This window comes from Canis lupus, chromosome 13 (assembly GCF_011100685.1).
Source record: "Canis lupus familiaris isolate Mischka breed German Shepherd chromosome 13, alternate assembly UU_Cfam_GSD_1.0, whole genome shotgun sequence".
Classification (NCBI taxonomy): Eukaryota; Metazoa; Chordata; class Mammalia; order Carnivora; family Canidae; genus Canis; species Canis lupus.
The window spans coordinates 63,619,589-63,634,025 of record NC_049234.1 but is presented as its reverse complement, the minus strand read 5'-3'; the positions used below and the strand labels follow the sequence as shown (position 1 = coordinate 63,634,025).

Genomic DNA, 14,437 nt, shown 5'->3' with positions numbered 1-14,437 from the left:
TGTTTTAACAGATGAAATCCGAAAGTACTATGAGCCTTCTAAAAACTCTAAACTAGTGTTTTAACGATCATTGCAAGAGGAGTCTGCTTTGGGCTAAAATTTGTATTCAGTACGCACCGAGTCTCGCTTTTGCCTCCTCACTGCAATCTTTCTCTCCTTCTGGTTGATAATGACAACATCTTTTCATGCTAAAGAGTCATATAAACATCCTCCCATCAGGACCACGTACTTTGTACTTTTCTCTGCAAAGACGTCAGATCAAAGCCAGTACAAACTCGTCTGGCCCTGTCTCTCTGCATCATTCTAAACTCACTAGCTCCAAATGCTGTTCTTCCCTCTTGGGGAAGTCCGTGCTTTGTCAGGCTCCTTCTAATCTTCAGGGATGAGCCCTTCACAGTGTGTTCCAGGGGCAGAGGCGGTGACAGAACTCAGTAGAGCTGAGCCTCAGAATTCTCTGCCTTGAGGAGGGAAGCAGGGAGGATTCACTACCACGGGATCCTCCAGTATCCACTGGCAGCAACAAGAGAGTAATTGCCTCTCACTTCTGGGGGCTCCCATGTCATAAAAGTTCCAGAGCGTGATAAGGCAAGAGACAGGCTACGTAGCTAAGGCCAAGTAATGGCAGGTTCTGCCCGCTCCGAGCTGTTTTCGGCATGAATGGCTGGGTAGTGGGTAAGCTCAGGATGGAAGGCGGGGCACAACTAAATAAAGTAATGACAAATAATGATAAGTAATACAGAAGCCTATAGACTGTGTGAGAATGTTTTCTCTTGGTGCAGAAAACAAAACTAAGCATTCTGGCTGAATTTTTTTTCCTGGTAAAAATGTGACTTAGTTGTCTTGATACAGAGTGTATCTATCCAAGGAAATAAATTGAGCACAGAGCTGGGCAAGATTCCTCCAGTCCAGTGCTCTGATTCTTCTCATATTCCACTTCTTTGTATCCCTGAACAGCTGCCTTTGTTCCTAGTTCGCCGGTCTCTGAGAATGTGGCCAAGCAAAGTAGGTTGTGGTTTTACAGATAAAATTGCTTATTCTCCTAATTTGATGGCTCACAAGGAGTCAATAAGTGCTTTGGCTCGGCCCTTAGGCAATGCCACTGTCATTCCAGTAGACTGCAGCTGCCTGCATTTTGGTTGGTTTGGATCAGTGCCTGGGTTGCTTCTCTGCTAGCTAGTGGTAAAGGGAGGTCAGCCAAGTCCACCATGGGTTGGAGATAAAGCCTTAGACACACTGTTGATGGAAGCTAAGAGAAGCCAGAGAAAGGGGAGAAGAAAGGAGTGGCCCTCTTCCTTAGCAGATAAGGACGAGCACACTCAAATGTAGGCCGGAGTTCTAATCACGACTGCGTCAAACAGAACGAGGAAGGGCTGGTTACATGATGAACTGAATCTCTCGATGGCACCTTGATGGGACAACCTTTATCACAGTTTTTGTGTTCAGGTGCAGAAGCCTGCCTGCTCATCAGAGCCAAGGTTTCAGGTATGCTAGTTGTTTTCTTAGGGAACCTACAAATAGTGCTCCTTACAATTTCCTGATTTAGGAGTCTTGATTTAATTAAGATAAGAAAAAATAAGTTAGGGACACCTTGGTGGCTAAGTGGGTGAGGCTCTGCCTTCGGCTCAGGGCGTGATCCTGGAGTCCTGGGATCGAGTCCCACATCGGGCTCCCTGCAGGGAGCCTGCTTCTCCCTCTGCCTGTGTCTCTGCCTCTCACTGTGTCTTTCATGAATAAATAAATAAAATCTTTAAAAAAAATAAAGACAACATATCACCTTTATTACTAAAAAAGCTGATATTAAAGATCAAAATTTGTATCTATGGGTAGATGAACTCCTTAATACTGAACCCCAGAATTAGGCAGATTTATCTACCTAGTCACAAGCTGGGTTGGAAAATCTCAGACACCCCCTCTGGGATAAGCTACTTTCACACATGACAGAGAACAGAACCAATCACTTGCTATAGGTGTGCAGGTGGCTCTCAGGAGACAGGTAAGAGGAAAATGTTATGTTATGCAGGTCCACTAGAGAGAGAGGCTGCACGTGCATGTGTGTGCGCAGGTGTGCATGCAAGTGGAGGGAGGAGGGACAGAGGGAGGGAGAGAATCTTAAGCAGGTTCCACATAGATGCCTGTCAATCTAAAGAATCTTTATCTTCCTCTCAGAAGCTGAGACATCACATTAATTAACTTTTCAATACACCTTCTTTTCCGTAGTAGATATATCATGAGGGGGTAAAAGTAAGTTTACAGGGAAAACATCTCTTTCTGAGCGGTACAACCTGCAGCTCAACTTGCACAATACCCCTCCCCTGCCCTCCAGCATCTCTTCCTCGTGGGTAGGCTTGCTGCTGGATCCTTTACCTTCACACTATGACTCATTCTGTTGCTGCAGATTTTGACTCCCCTGGGTCAGCATTGAGACTGATAAAGAAAAGATGACAAGAAAACTAAAATTTATGAGAAAGTCTTTTTATAACCATTTGTTTATGGTTTTTATAACCATTTGTTTACCAAATGGAGAAATAAAGTTGGCAAGATAATAAGATTCATACTATTTCAGTGATTCTAATAATCGTATTTGATCACATTTTAACATATCTGAAGTCATGATATGCTTACCATTAATGGGGAACACAGATTATTTAACTGATATTTCTCCTTCTAAATAGTATGTAAAATAATGATGACTTACAGTCTATATTGTCTAAGACTGAATAAGTAGCTAATACATGATGAGCCTAAAATTGGTCTCTTGGGTTGTGTAATTTCAAACTTCGGGATATTTTTTGGCTCACAACACTTTTCCCCTGAAATGTGCAGGCAGTTAAGGCAACACGTGTGTTTCATGTTCTATGCAAATGATTTCCTCCCTTCCCCACATCATTTCACATACTGTCATGCGGTTTGGCGTTCAGTCTTGCTTGACCACATCTGTATAGAACTATGCTCCCTGGGAGTCAAATTCCTTCTTTTGTGAACCAAAGTTTCTCAATGAGTTTTATGAAGTGGACTGATGAAACATGTTCATTATCACAAGTTGAACTAATGGTGATTAAATGTTCCAGCAGCTGGGCCCTGTTAATAGAAGAATAAACTGGGGCTGACACTTTATGTAAACTCAAGTGGAATGTGAGGGAAAAGGCTAGGGAAGTTTTCTTATTGCTCAAGACTATTCCCCTTTGCAATCAAGAAATGTGGGAAATAACTGAAGTGGTTATTTCATAGTTGATTTCTTAAGCAATGCTTTGAAATTTTTTTCTATTAAATAAATCTTAAGTGTTTCCTTTGTGCAGAGCATGAACTAGTTGCTTCAAGGGATAAGACATGCCACTCGCCGTTGAGAATCTAACACGACACAAAAAGGGAAACACTGGGTGCACTCATGACTAAAAGGAGATTAAGAGAGGGTCAGATAGGTGATACGGGGTTTTGAAGAAGGAAGAAATGTATGTATGAGAAAAGCAAGAGCAGCATCACTGAAGCAATGGCAGAGCTTCAAAAACTTGAGTGAAATTTTCTCAGGCAGATGTGATTGAGACTTCTGGTTTCCAATAATGCAGTCTAGGTTATCTGGAGTCCCATTCTGACAGAAAACGTAAAAAGGAGAGATAAAATATTTTTAAAAACTCTTGTAAAAGTTGAACAGCCAAGGAACGCCTGGGTGGCTCAGTGGTTGAGCATCTGCCTTCGGCTCAGGGTGTGACCTGGGGTCCCAGGATCTAGTCCCACATGGGGTTCCCCACGGGGAGCCTGCTTCTCCCTTTGCCTATGTATCTGCTTCCCTCTCTGTGTCTCTCATGAATGAATAAATAAAAATCTTTAAAGATATAAATAAAAGTTGAAACAGCCAAAACAATGACGAATTATTAGATCAAGATTTGAAGAAAATCAGGAAATCAGAAAATCAGAAAAATAAGTGGTGTATAAAAGACCCCTTTGTCCCTAAGTAGGTTTGCTCATTCTCCCAAATCTGAACTTTGATTTTGGTGACCCAAATATAATGGCCAGTTTAATGGAACACACCTGTCACTGAGTTTGTAATCCAGGACACTGCCCAGATAGGCTGAAGACCCAGGTGAAAACCAGCCCTCAACCATATTTCACACTAAATGGCTAAGTCCAGGTAATATTAAACTTCAAGCTTTAAGATTTAAGGTGGTCCTGGGTTGATGGAGATTTGGAACACAAATCAACTTGGGAAAATGCAATGAATAGTACATGGGCACGCACCATTACCGAGCTCTATACTTTGCTTACTGCCGGTAAGGATATGACCATATCCATGCAGACACTGGCGTTACTAACATTGTGTAAGGGTGTGTGTGTGTGTGTGTGTGTGTGTTGATGACACTATAAATTGACACTTGTAGCTGTTACCACATATTTTTTTGTATATTATTTTATTGGAGTTTGATTTGCCAACACATAGTATAACACCCAGTCCTCATCCCACGAGGTGCCCCCTCCACTGCCCGTCACCCAGTCACCCCATCCCCCTGCCCACCTCCCCTTCCCCTATCCTTTGTTCCTTTCCCAGAGTTAGGAGTCTCTCATGTTCTGTCTCCCTCTCTGATATTTCCTACTCATTTTCTCTCCTTTCCCCTATAATCCCTTTCACTATTTTTTATATTCCCCAAATAAATGAGACCATATAATGTTTTTCCTTCTCCGATTGACTTACTTCACTCAGCATAATACCCTCCAGTTCCATCCACGTTGAAGCAAATGGTGGGTATTTGTCGTTTCTAATGGCTGAGGAATATTCCATTGTATACATAGACCACAGCTTCTTTATCCATAATCTTTCGATGGACACCGAGGCTCCTTCCACAGTTTGGCTGTTGTGGACTTTGCTGCTAGAAAGATAGGGGTGCAGGTGTCTCAGCATTTCACAGCATCTGTATCTTTGGGGTAAATCCCCAGCAGTGCAATTGCTGGGTCGTAGGGCAGGTCTATTTTTAACTCTTTGAGGAACCTCCACACAGTTTTCCAGAGTGGCTGCACCAGTTCACATTCCCACCAACAGTGCAAGAGGGTTCCCCTTTCTCCGCATCCTCTCCAACATTGGTTGTCTCCTGTCTTGTTAATTTTCCCCATTCTCACTGGTGTGAGGTGGGATCTCATTGTGGTTTTGATTTGTATTTCCCTGATGGCAAGTGATGCAGAGCATTTTCTCATGTGCGTGTTGGCCATGTCTATGTCTTCCTCTGTGAGATTTCTGTTCATGTCTTTTGCCCATTTCATGATTGGATTGTTTGTTTCTTTGCTGTTGAGTTTAATAAGTTCTTTATAGATCTTGGATACTAGCCCTTTATCTGATATGTCATTTGCAAATATCTTCTCCCATTCTGTAGGTTGTCTTTGAGTTTTGTTGACTGTATCCTTTGCTGTGCAGAAGTTTTTTATCTTGATGAAGTCCCAATAATTCATTTTTGCTTTGGTTCTCTTGCCTTCACGGATGTATCTTGCAAGAAGTTGCTGTGGCTGAGTTCAAAAAGGGTGTTGCCTGTGTTCTCCTCTAGGATTTTGATGGACTCTTGTTTCATATTTAGATCTTTCATCCATTTTGAGTTTATCTTTGTGTCTGGTGCAAGAGAGTGGTCTAGTTTCATTCTTCTGCATGTGGCTGTCCAGTTTTCCCAGCACCATTTATTGAAGTGACTGTCCTTTATCCAGTGGATAGTCTTTCGTGCTTTGTCGAATATTAGTTGACCATAGAGTTGAGGGCCCATTTCTGGGTTCTCTATTCTGTTCCATTGATCTATGTGTCTGTTTTTGTGCCAGTACCACACTGTCTTGATGACCACAGCTTTGTAGTACAACCTGAAATCTGGCATTGTGATGCCCCCAGATATGGTTTTCTTTTTTAATATTCCCCTGGCTATTCGGGGTCCTTCTGATTCCACACAAATCTTAAGATGATTTGTTCCAACTCTCTGAAGGAAGTCCATGGTATTTTGATAGGGATTGCATTAAACGTGTACATTGCCCTGGGTAACATTGACATTTTCACAATATTAATTCTTCCAATCCATGAGCATGGAATATTTTTCCATCTCTTTGTGTCTTCCTCAATTTCTTTCAGAAGTGTTCTGTAGTTTTTAGGGTATAGATCCTTTACCCCTTTGGTTAGGTTTATTCCTAGGTATCTTATGCTTTTGGGTGCAATTGTAAATGGGATTGACTCCTTAATTGCTCTTTCTTCAGTCTCATTGTTAGTGTATAGAAATGCCACTGATATCTGGGCATTGAGTTTGTATCCTGCCACACTGCCGAATTGCTGTATGAGTTCTAGCAATCTTGGGGTGGAGTCTTTTGAGATTTCTGTATACAGTATCATGTCATCTGCAAAGAGGGAGAGTTTGACTTCTTCTTTGCCAATTTGAATGCCTTTAATGTCTTTTTGTTGTCTGATTGCTGAGGCTAGGACTTCCAGTACTATATTGAATAGCAGTGGTGAGAGTGGACATCCCTGTCTTGTTCCTGATCTTAGGGGAAAGGCTCCCAGTGCTTCCCCATTGAGAATGATATTTGCTGTGGGCTTTTCGTAGATGGCTTTTAAGATATCGAGGAATGTTCCCTCTATCCCTACACTCTGAAGAGTTTTGATCAGGAATAGATGCTGTATTTTGTCAAATGCTTTCTCTGCATCTATTGAGAGGATCATATGGTTCTTGCTTTTTTCTCTGGTTGATATGATCTATCAAGTTGATTGTTTTATGAATGTTGAACCCAACTTGCATCCTGGGGAAAAATTCCACTTGGTGAATAATCTTAATGTACTCTTGGATCCTATTGGCCAGTATCTTGTTGAGAATTTTTGCATCTGTGTTCATCAGGGATATTGGTTTATAATTCTCCTTCTTGCTGGGGTCTCTCTGGTTTTGGAATTAAGGTGATGCAGACCTCATAAAATGAGTTTGGAAGTATTCCATCCCATTCTATCCTTCAGAAAAGCTTTAGTAGAATAGGTATTGTTTCTTCTTTGAACGTTTGATAGAATTTCCTTGGGAAGCCATCTGGCCCTGGACTTTTGTGTCTTGGGAGGTGTTTGATGACTGCTTCAATTTCCTCCCTGTTTTTCAGCCTGTTCATGTTTTCTATTTCTTCTCTTCCAGTTTTGGTAGTTTGTGGTTTTCCAGAAATGCATCCATTTCTTCTAGATTGCCTAATTTATTGGCGTATAGCTGCTCATTATATGTTTCTAAAATCATTTGTATTTCCTTGGTATTGGTGGTGATCTCTCCTTTTTCATTCGTGATTTTATTGAGTCTTTTCTCTTTTCTTTTTAATAAGGCTGGCTAATGGTTTAACTATCTTATTAATTCTTTCAAAGAACCAACTCCTGGTTTTGTTAATCTGTTCCACAGTTCTTCTGGTCTCTATTTATTGAGTTCTGCTCAAATCTTTATTAACTCTCTTCTTCTGCTTGGTTGGTGTACGTTTTATTTGCTGTTCTTTCTCCTGTTCCTTTAGGTGCAATGTTAGCTTGTGTATTTGAGTTTTCTCCATTTTTTTGAGGGATGCTTTTATTGTGATGTATTTCTCTCTTAGGACTGCTTTTGCTGTATCCCAAAGATTTTGAACAGTTGTGTCTTCATTTTCATTAGCTTCCATGAATCTTTTTAATTATTCTCTAATTTCCTGGTTGACCCTTTCATCTTTTAGCAGGATGCTCTTTAAACTCCACATGTTTGAGTTTCTTCCAAATTTCTTCTTGTGATTGAGTTCAAGTTTCAAAGCATTGTGGTCTGGAAATGTGCAGGGGACAATCCCAATCTTTTGGTATCGGTTGAGACCTGATTTGTGACCCAGTATGTGGCCTATTCTGGAGAAAGTTCCATTTGCACTTGAGAAGAATGTGTATTCAGTTGAGTTCGAATGGAAAGTTCTGTAGATATCTGTGAAATCCATCTGGTCCAGTGTATCATTTAAAGCTCTTGTTTCTTTGGTGATGTTGTGCTTAGAAGATCTGTCATTTGCAGAAAGTGCTGTGTTGAAGTCTCCTACTATTAGTGTATTGTTATCTAAGTATGTCTTTACTTTGGTTATTAATTGACTGATATAGTTGGCAGCTCCCACATTAGGGAATAAATATTCATGATTGTTAGGTCTTCTTGTTGGATAGACCCTTTAAGTATGATATAGTGTCCCTCTTCATCTCTTACTACAGTCTTTGGGATAAACTTTAATTTATCTGATATGATGATTGCTACCCCAGTTTTCTTTCGAGGACCATTTGAATGGTAAATGGTTCTCCAACCTTTCATTTTCAGGCTGTAGGTGTCATTAGGTGTCATTTCCTCTAATTTGTTACAACATTTACCACACAACAAAATTGTCATTCTCCAAGTGAATCATGTCAATATAGATAAATATAATTTTTTTAACTTAATAGATAAATGCATTATATGCTATTTTTACTGAGTCTTCCCGTGTTTCAGGCTGTGTTTTCTAACCCTATCACCTTTCTCTTCTGGGGTCTCAAACAACTTCTCAAATAAGGGAAAAGGACATAAGTTTTTCTCTGCTGGCTTTATTTTCTGTGTTCCCTCCCTGTCACTTTCTCTAGGCCATCCCCTTCTGCTACCCAAAAAAGATACCCATAATCAGTTAATCCAAGGTGAAAATTGTCAGTTTACCAGCTATACAAATAGCCGCACAGACTTTAAAATCCAGCTTGGTCTTGATTAGAGCACCTTGCGATAGCTACTTAACAGATGGAAGAGGTATTTTTCCTAGAAACATGATGACATTGCACATAGACATATGAAAACAGAATCCTTAAAAGTAATAAATAGTTGCCTAGAGTATTGACAATCACCCAATTTGAGTGTAAGGTAAGGAATAGAGAAGAAATTCAGTCAGAGAGCAGACCTGAGTTGCCTTGGGATGACCATGGTTTTAATAATACTTACCTCTCAAATGTAAAGAAAGCTGGTCATTTTCTAGATCCTAGTCGGGTTAAATAGTGTACCACTTCATTTATCCATTAGCAAGATTAGAAACCTGTTCATAGTTGTTAAAGTATAGATATTTGGTAATATATTTCTTAAGACAATTCCCACATAAAGGAGAGAAGTTAGCAATAGCAAAGTCAGATGGGGTGATATTCTATTGTTTAAACTAACAAGCTGGAAACAAACCTTCATGAAATATCCTCTAGCAAGCCAGAATCCTATCTGCTCAAATAGTAAGACCAATCTTTCCCTTATTTCTTCCCCTTAATTCTCCACTTGCCCCCAAATTTCTTCCTCTTTGCTCTATCATAATGTCTGAGATTCCACTATTGCATTTATTTTTTGGGGAGGGGGGTGGCTAAGGTTTATTTGGTTTTCAAATAAACCACTCACTCCTAAACACCTACTTTATCAAGCTCCCACTGGCTTTTTAGACTTAGCTCCTGGATGGCCTCTTTTATGAATCCCACCTGCCCCCACACCCTGTTCCTGGGGCAACAGCAGCTATTCTGATCAGGCTTTCATTGCCCTGCCCAGCCTGTCTGAGTTCCCAGTATATGACTAGCTCCTTATAAAGTGTCTTAGAAGGTTTGATGGAACAACAAAAGAGACAGTAGGATAAGGAGACCTAAGGGTAGTGAAGAGGGTAGTTAGCAATTATAAATTAGCTGATTGGGGTAGGCTTAATTGAGAAGCTGATATTTGAACAAAGACTTGAAGAAATGAGACAGTTATCCACAGGAATATCTGGAAATAATATATTCCGGGCAGAGGAAAAACCAGAGCAAAAGCCCTAAGGCAGGCATATGTATGAGTTGTTCTAGGGTCATTAAGCAGGTCAGTGTGCATGGAGAGAGTGAGCAAGGGACCTCGTAGGAAATGAGTGTTTATATCCTCCCAATACTCAAATGTTGAAGCTCTAACCCTCAATATGTACTTTGGAAAAAAAAAGACATTTATGGAAGTAATTAGGGCTAAATGATGACATAGAGTAGGATCCTGATCCAATAGGATTAGTGTCTTTATAAGAAGAGACCTCGGAGAGCTCATTTCTCTCTCTCTCTCTCTCTCTCTCTCTCTCTCCCCCTCTCTGCCATGTAATGGCACAGTGTGAAAGTGTTTGTAAACCAGGAAGAGAGTTCTCACCAGAACCTGACCATGCTGGCACTCTGCTCCAGCCTCCAGAATGGTGAGAAAATAAATGTCTGTTGTTTAAGTCACGTGGTCTATGGTTTGTTATAGAAGCTCAAGCAGACCGAAACAGGGGGTGAGGTAGGGCAGACATAAGGCTTCGTTGGCTATTATAAGAACTAGCACCTTTCTGTGAGTGAGTGAGATGGGATGTGATGGAAAGAAAAGTTTTGAATAAATGAATGACATTATATGATCTATGTTTTAAAACACTACTATGGCCGCTGTTTTGAAACAAACTGTGGAGTGAGGGTGGCAAGTATAGAAGCATAAGTCAATTTGAAGATGATGGCCTCCCCAGGTGAGAGAGGCTAGCTCAAAGCAGGGAGGTAGTAGTTGAAGTAGTGAGAAGTGATCAGATTCTAGATATACTTTACAGGTAGATTCAATAAGATTTCCTGACAAAAATAATATCCAATGTGTGGGTAAAAAGAAGTCAAGAAAAATCCCCAAATTTTTTGGCCTGGACAGTGGAGGGGGTAAATTTGCTGTCAACTATAATGTAGACTTGCAGGTAGATCACATTTTTGGGGATGGTCAAGAGTTCCATTTTGGATATATTAACTGTGAAATGGCTGTTAGATACTGAAGTGGAGTGTTCAGTGGGAAGTTAGATACACAAGTCTGGAGTTCAGGAGAGGGTTCAAGGGTGGAGTTTTAAGTCTGAGAGTCATTGGCACATAGATGACATTTAGTCATAAGACTAGATGAAATCACCAGGGTCTGTTCTTTTCTCTTTCTCCACTTTGAAATTATTTTTCTCCTTCCCTACTCATCATTGCTCTGCTTCTGCATTTTCTAGCATCAGAACAAGGGTAGAGGAACACAGAGGAAGATGACAATTTATATTTATTTATTTATTTATTTATTTATTTATTTATTTTTTTTTTTTTTTACTGAATTTATTTGTGGTTCTTTCTTGGATGACTGGCTGGTTATACATTATTTTGTACCAGGCTACACCTGCAAACTTTTTATGGGCATGTTGGTTTGTTCTCCAAATATTTTTCATGAAGTACTCTGCATCTTTCTGTGCCCTGATTTGGGGTGTGGGCAGGCAAAGATGGGATGCAGGCCTCACTCAACTTCTTATAAACCCCTCTCCTCAACTTCTGCTTCTAAGGCACTATTCCTCTTGTTTCTTTCTGCTGGTGTTTCTTTGATCTAACAGGGCACTCCTTTATAGTGTCCCTTAAAGATGGCTTATGCCATTATACTTATAACTATATATACATGGGAAAGCAGATGGAAAGGGAATGTACTAAAATAATAGCAGTATATTACTATAGGGGGACTTGGGTATTACTTCCTCATTTATTATACAAAATATATTGTAATATGGTTAAATTTCTTTTTCAGTGAAAAAAATATATGATTTTTATATACAAATATATATTAGTATATTTTGTATGCAAGAATGTATGTAGTATTTTTGTATAAAATACAAAATGTTTATGTACACATATTCAATATAAAAATACTATATATGTATTTTTTACTGAATATTTACACATATACTTCTATGTGTATATATCAACAAAGCACAAACACACATATATCTATGTTTATTTTTTATTTTTTTTATTTTTTATTTTTTTATATCTATGTTTAAAGCTTAAAATTACCCTTGTTCTTCCCTGAAGATGACATTGCTAGGATATATTGATTAATTTTAAGACATGAACTACTTGTAAACATTCCAGATCGAAAAGATTATTTATTTATTTATATTTATTTATTTATTTATTTATTTAAAAGATTTTATTTATTTATTCATGAGAGACACAGAGTGAGAGACGCAGAGACACAGGCAAAGAGAAGAGCCGGCTCCATGCAGGAAACCTGATGTGGGACTGGATCCCGGGTCTCCAGGATCATGCCTTGGGTTGAAGGTGGCACTAAACTGCTGAGCCACCTGGGCTGCCCTGAAAAGACCTCTTAAATGTAAGTTCATCATTCTTAGGGATGATGTATGTGATCCACTCACTAAGAAGCCTGTTTTCCAGCAGTCCTAATTTAGAGAATATCTATTTGGGGAGTGATTGGTTCAAACCTCTCAATTTGAACAAACCAAGTTTTGGGATGGAGAAGTGCCATGGAAGCAAAACACAAACTCTAGGTACCATTACGAACAAATTTAATGAATTAACTACACTGAAATAATTGTTTCTCTCTGTTGTTTTATTCAAAATAAATAAAACAAAATAAAATAAAAATACAAATGGAAAATACAGAATAAATATTTTGCAATTTATTTTGCATAAAAATGTTTTTTAAAAAAATGTTTACAGGTAGCTTACAAATAAATGATAAAACCAATAATGAAAAAAAATTTCCAGAAAGTAAAGTATAAATGGCTGCAAAAAAAAAAAAAAAAAAAAAAAAAAAAAAGGAGAGAAAGGAAAAGAAGTCCACCATCATTCAATTAGAGAAATACAGACTCAAACAATAAGATAATAGTTTTCACCTATCAGTCTAGCAAAGACCAAAGTGTTTGACAAAGACTATCACCAGTGCATTTCATTTTCATAGTCTAATAGACGGAGTTTAAATTAGTGCAAATTCTTTGGAACTGTTTTGGCAATGTTCATCAAAATGTAAAACGCACATACCCTTTGATTCAGTTATTCCTGTTCTATATATTTGTACTACAGGTATGGTTGCATAACTTGTATAGACATAAAATGAAAATACATAAATGTTCACTAAAGCATTATTTCTCACATGAAACCAAGTCCAGAAAGACCTAAATGTCTATCAGAATAGACCGGGAAACTGAACAATGGTACATACCAGCAATAACATATTCTGTCCCAATTCCCCATCCTGAACAAGTAAATAGATGAGTAAATAAATGTACTGAAATGAGACTCTCATTTATGTCATCGATATGCTGGTATATGTAGAGAACATTTCTGAGAATATAAGTCCACCAAAACTGGTAAAAATCCTTACTCTGAGAGATGGAAACCAGACAACTCAGCATTTGAGGTGGGAGGAAACTTATCTTTTACTTTAAAAAAATGGCATAACCCTTACACTGTTTAAATTTTTACCATACATATGTTTTTTCAATAAATATAACACATGTACCTATTTGCTGATGTAAGCTTTGGCCCATAGGTAAGAAAGAGCAAATTAAACAAAATGAAATGACAATAGAAATATGGGTCCCTTTTTGACAGATGGTGCTGGGGGGGAATCAAAACTTGAATGACTCCAAGAAAAATGAATCAAAATTGGATCCACCCAGTGAGTTTTGAGGCAAATCTGAAGAATAATGGATAATTTCCAGAGAGGATCTGATTAATGGTTGTTCTTAATGATTGGCTTGCCTCATAGATGAAGGATTCTTCTCACCCACTGATATTCATGTTTTGGAACAGTCACTCTGTAGTGAATCCGACTGACAGGAATAGAAACAGACCAGAGTCATGGATACTACTGGTCAGGAGGCCATTTTCAGGGAAACTGCTAAAAGTTTGAGACTACCAGAACTAGGACAATGGCAGAAGGAAGAGAAAGGAGGACTGAATGGAGAAGGGTAAAGAAGGTGGAGAAGTGGCAGGGCCTAGAGCCTGGCTGGATGTGGGGCAGAAGAGGAAAGTTAGTCTATGATGACTCCTAAATCCTTGGCTTAGGCAACTGGATGAACTGTAGTGTTAATAAAGTAGAAAAATAGAGGAACAGTGAGTTTGCCCCTCCTTCACCCTGAGCTCCCTGTTCCATGGGGTAGGGCCAGTCATGGGTAAATAAATGTGTGTTTCAAGGTAGGAGGGGAGGTGCAAGGTGGGGGGACAATTGTTTTCAGCAATGACAATAATTGAATCCCAAGAGTAGAGAAAAATCTCGGTGTCAATGGCAAGTTCTGGAGGGAGGTTTGGCTACATCAGAATGATATATTTTTGTTGGCACCCAGAAGAAAATGCAGAAACAGCTATCAGTCCAGACCAAGATTATAGCATTTGATGATCCAGTGGGGCAAGGCTGGCATTCCTGAAGGTAGCAGCAGTCAGGATGTCTTAGATGGCCTGATGACTTACCGTGTCATGGGGAAGAGATGCTCCTCACCTAGAAACACACAGAGGGTCTCTTTCTGGAGGTTTTATGTCTCAGTGTCCCACAGTCTGGGTGTAACCAGGGTGGAGCTGGGTAACTACAAGTGGGAGTAATGGAGATAATAGAGTAATGGAGGATAAACATCAGGATTCCTGGCTTCATGCTGTGGCTCTGCCACTCTCTGGTTTTATAATCTTTGGCAAGTCAGTTATTTGTGTTGATTT

The 14,437-nt window shown here is 39.3% G+C and overlaps 1 long non-coding RNA gene across 2 annotated transcripts in view; it reads left to right on the top strand.

Moving 5' to 3' along the window:
* The window catches only part of LOC119874471, a 47,190-nt gene extending 35,751 nt beyond the window's left edge, over positions 1–11,439 (top strand). For both annotated transcript variants that reach the window (XR_005369092.1, XR_005369091.1), the window contains one exon: positions 10,073–11,439. This is a non-coding gene — a long non-coding RNA (uncharacterized LOC119874471). The remainder of the gene's footprint in view (positions 1–10,072) is intronic.
* Positions 11,440–14,437: the final 2,998 nt, after the last annotated feature.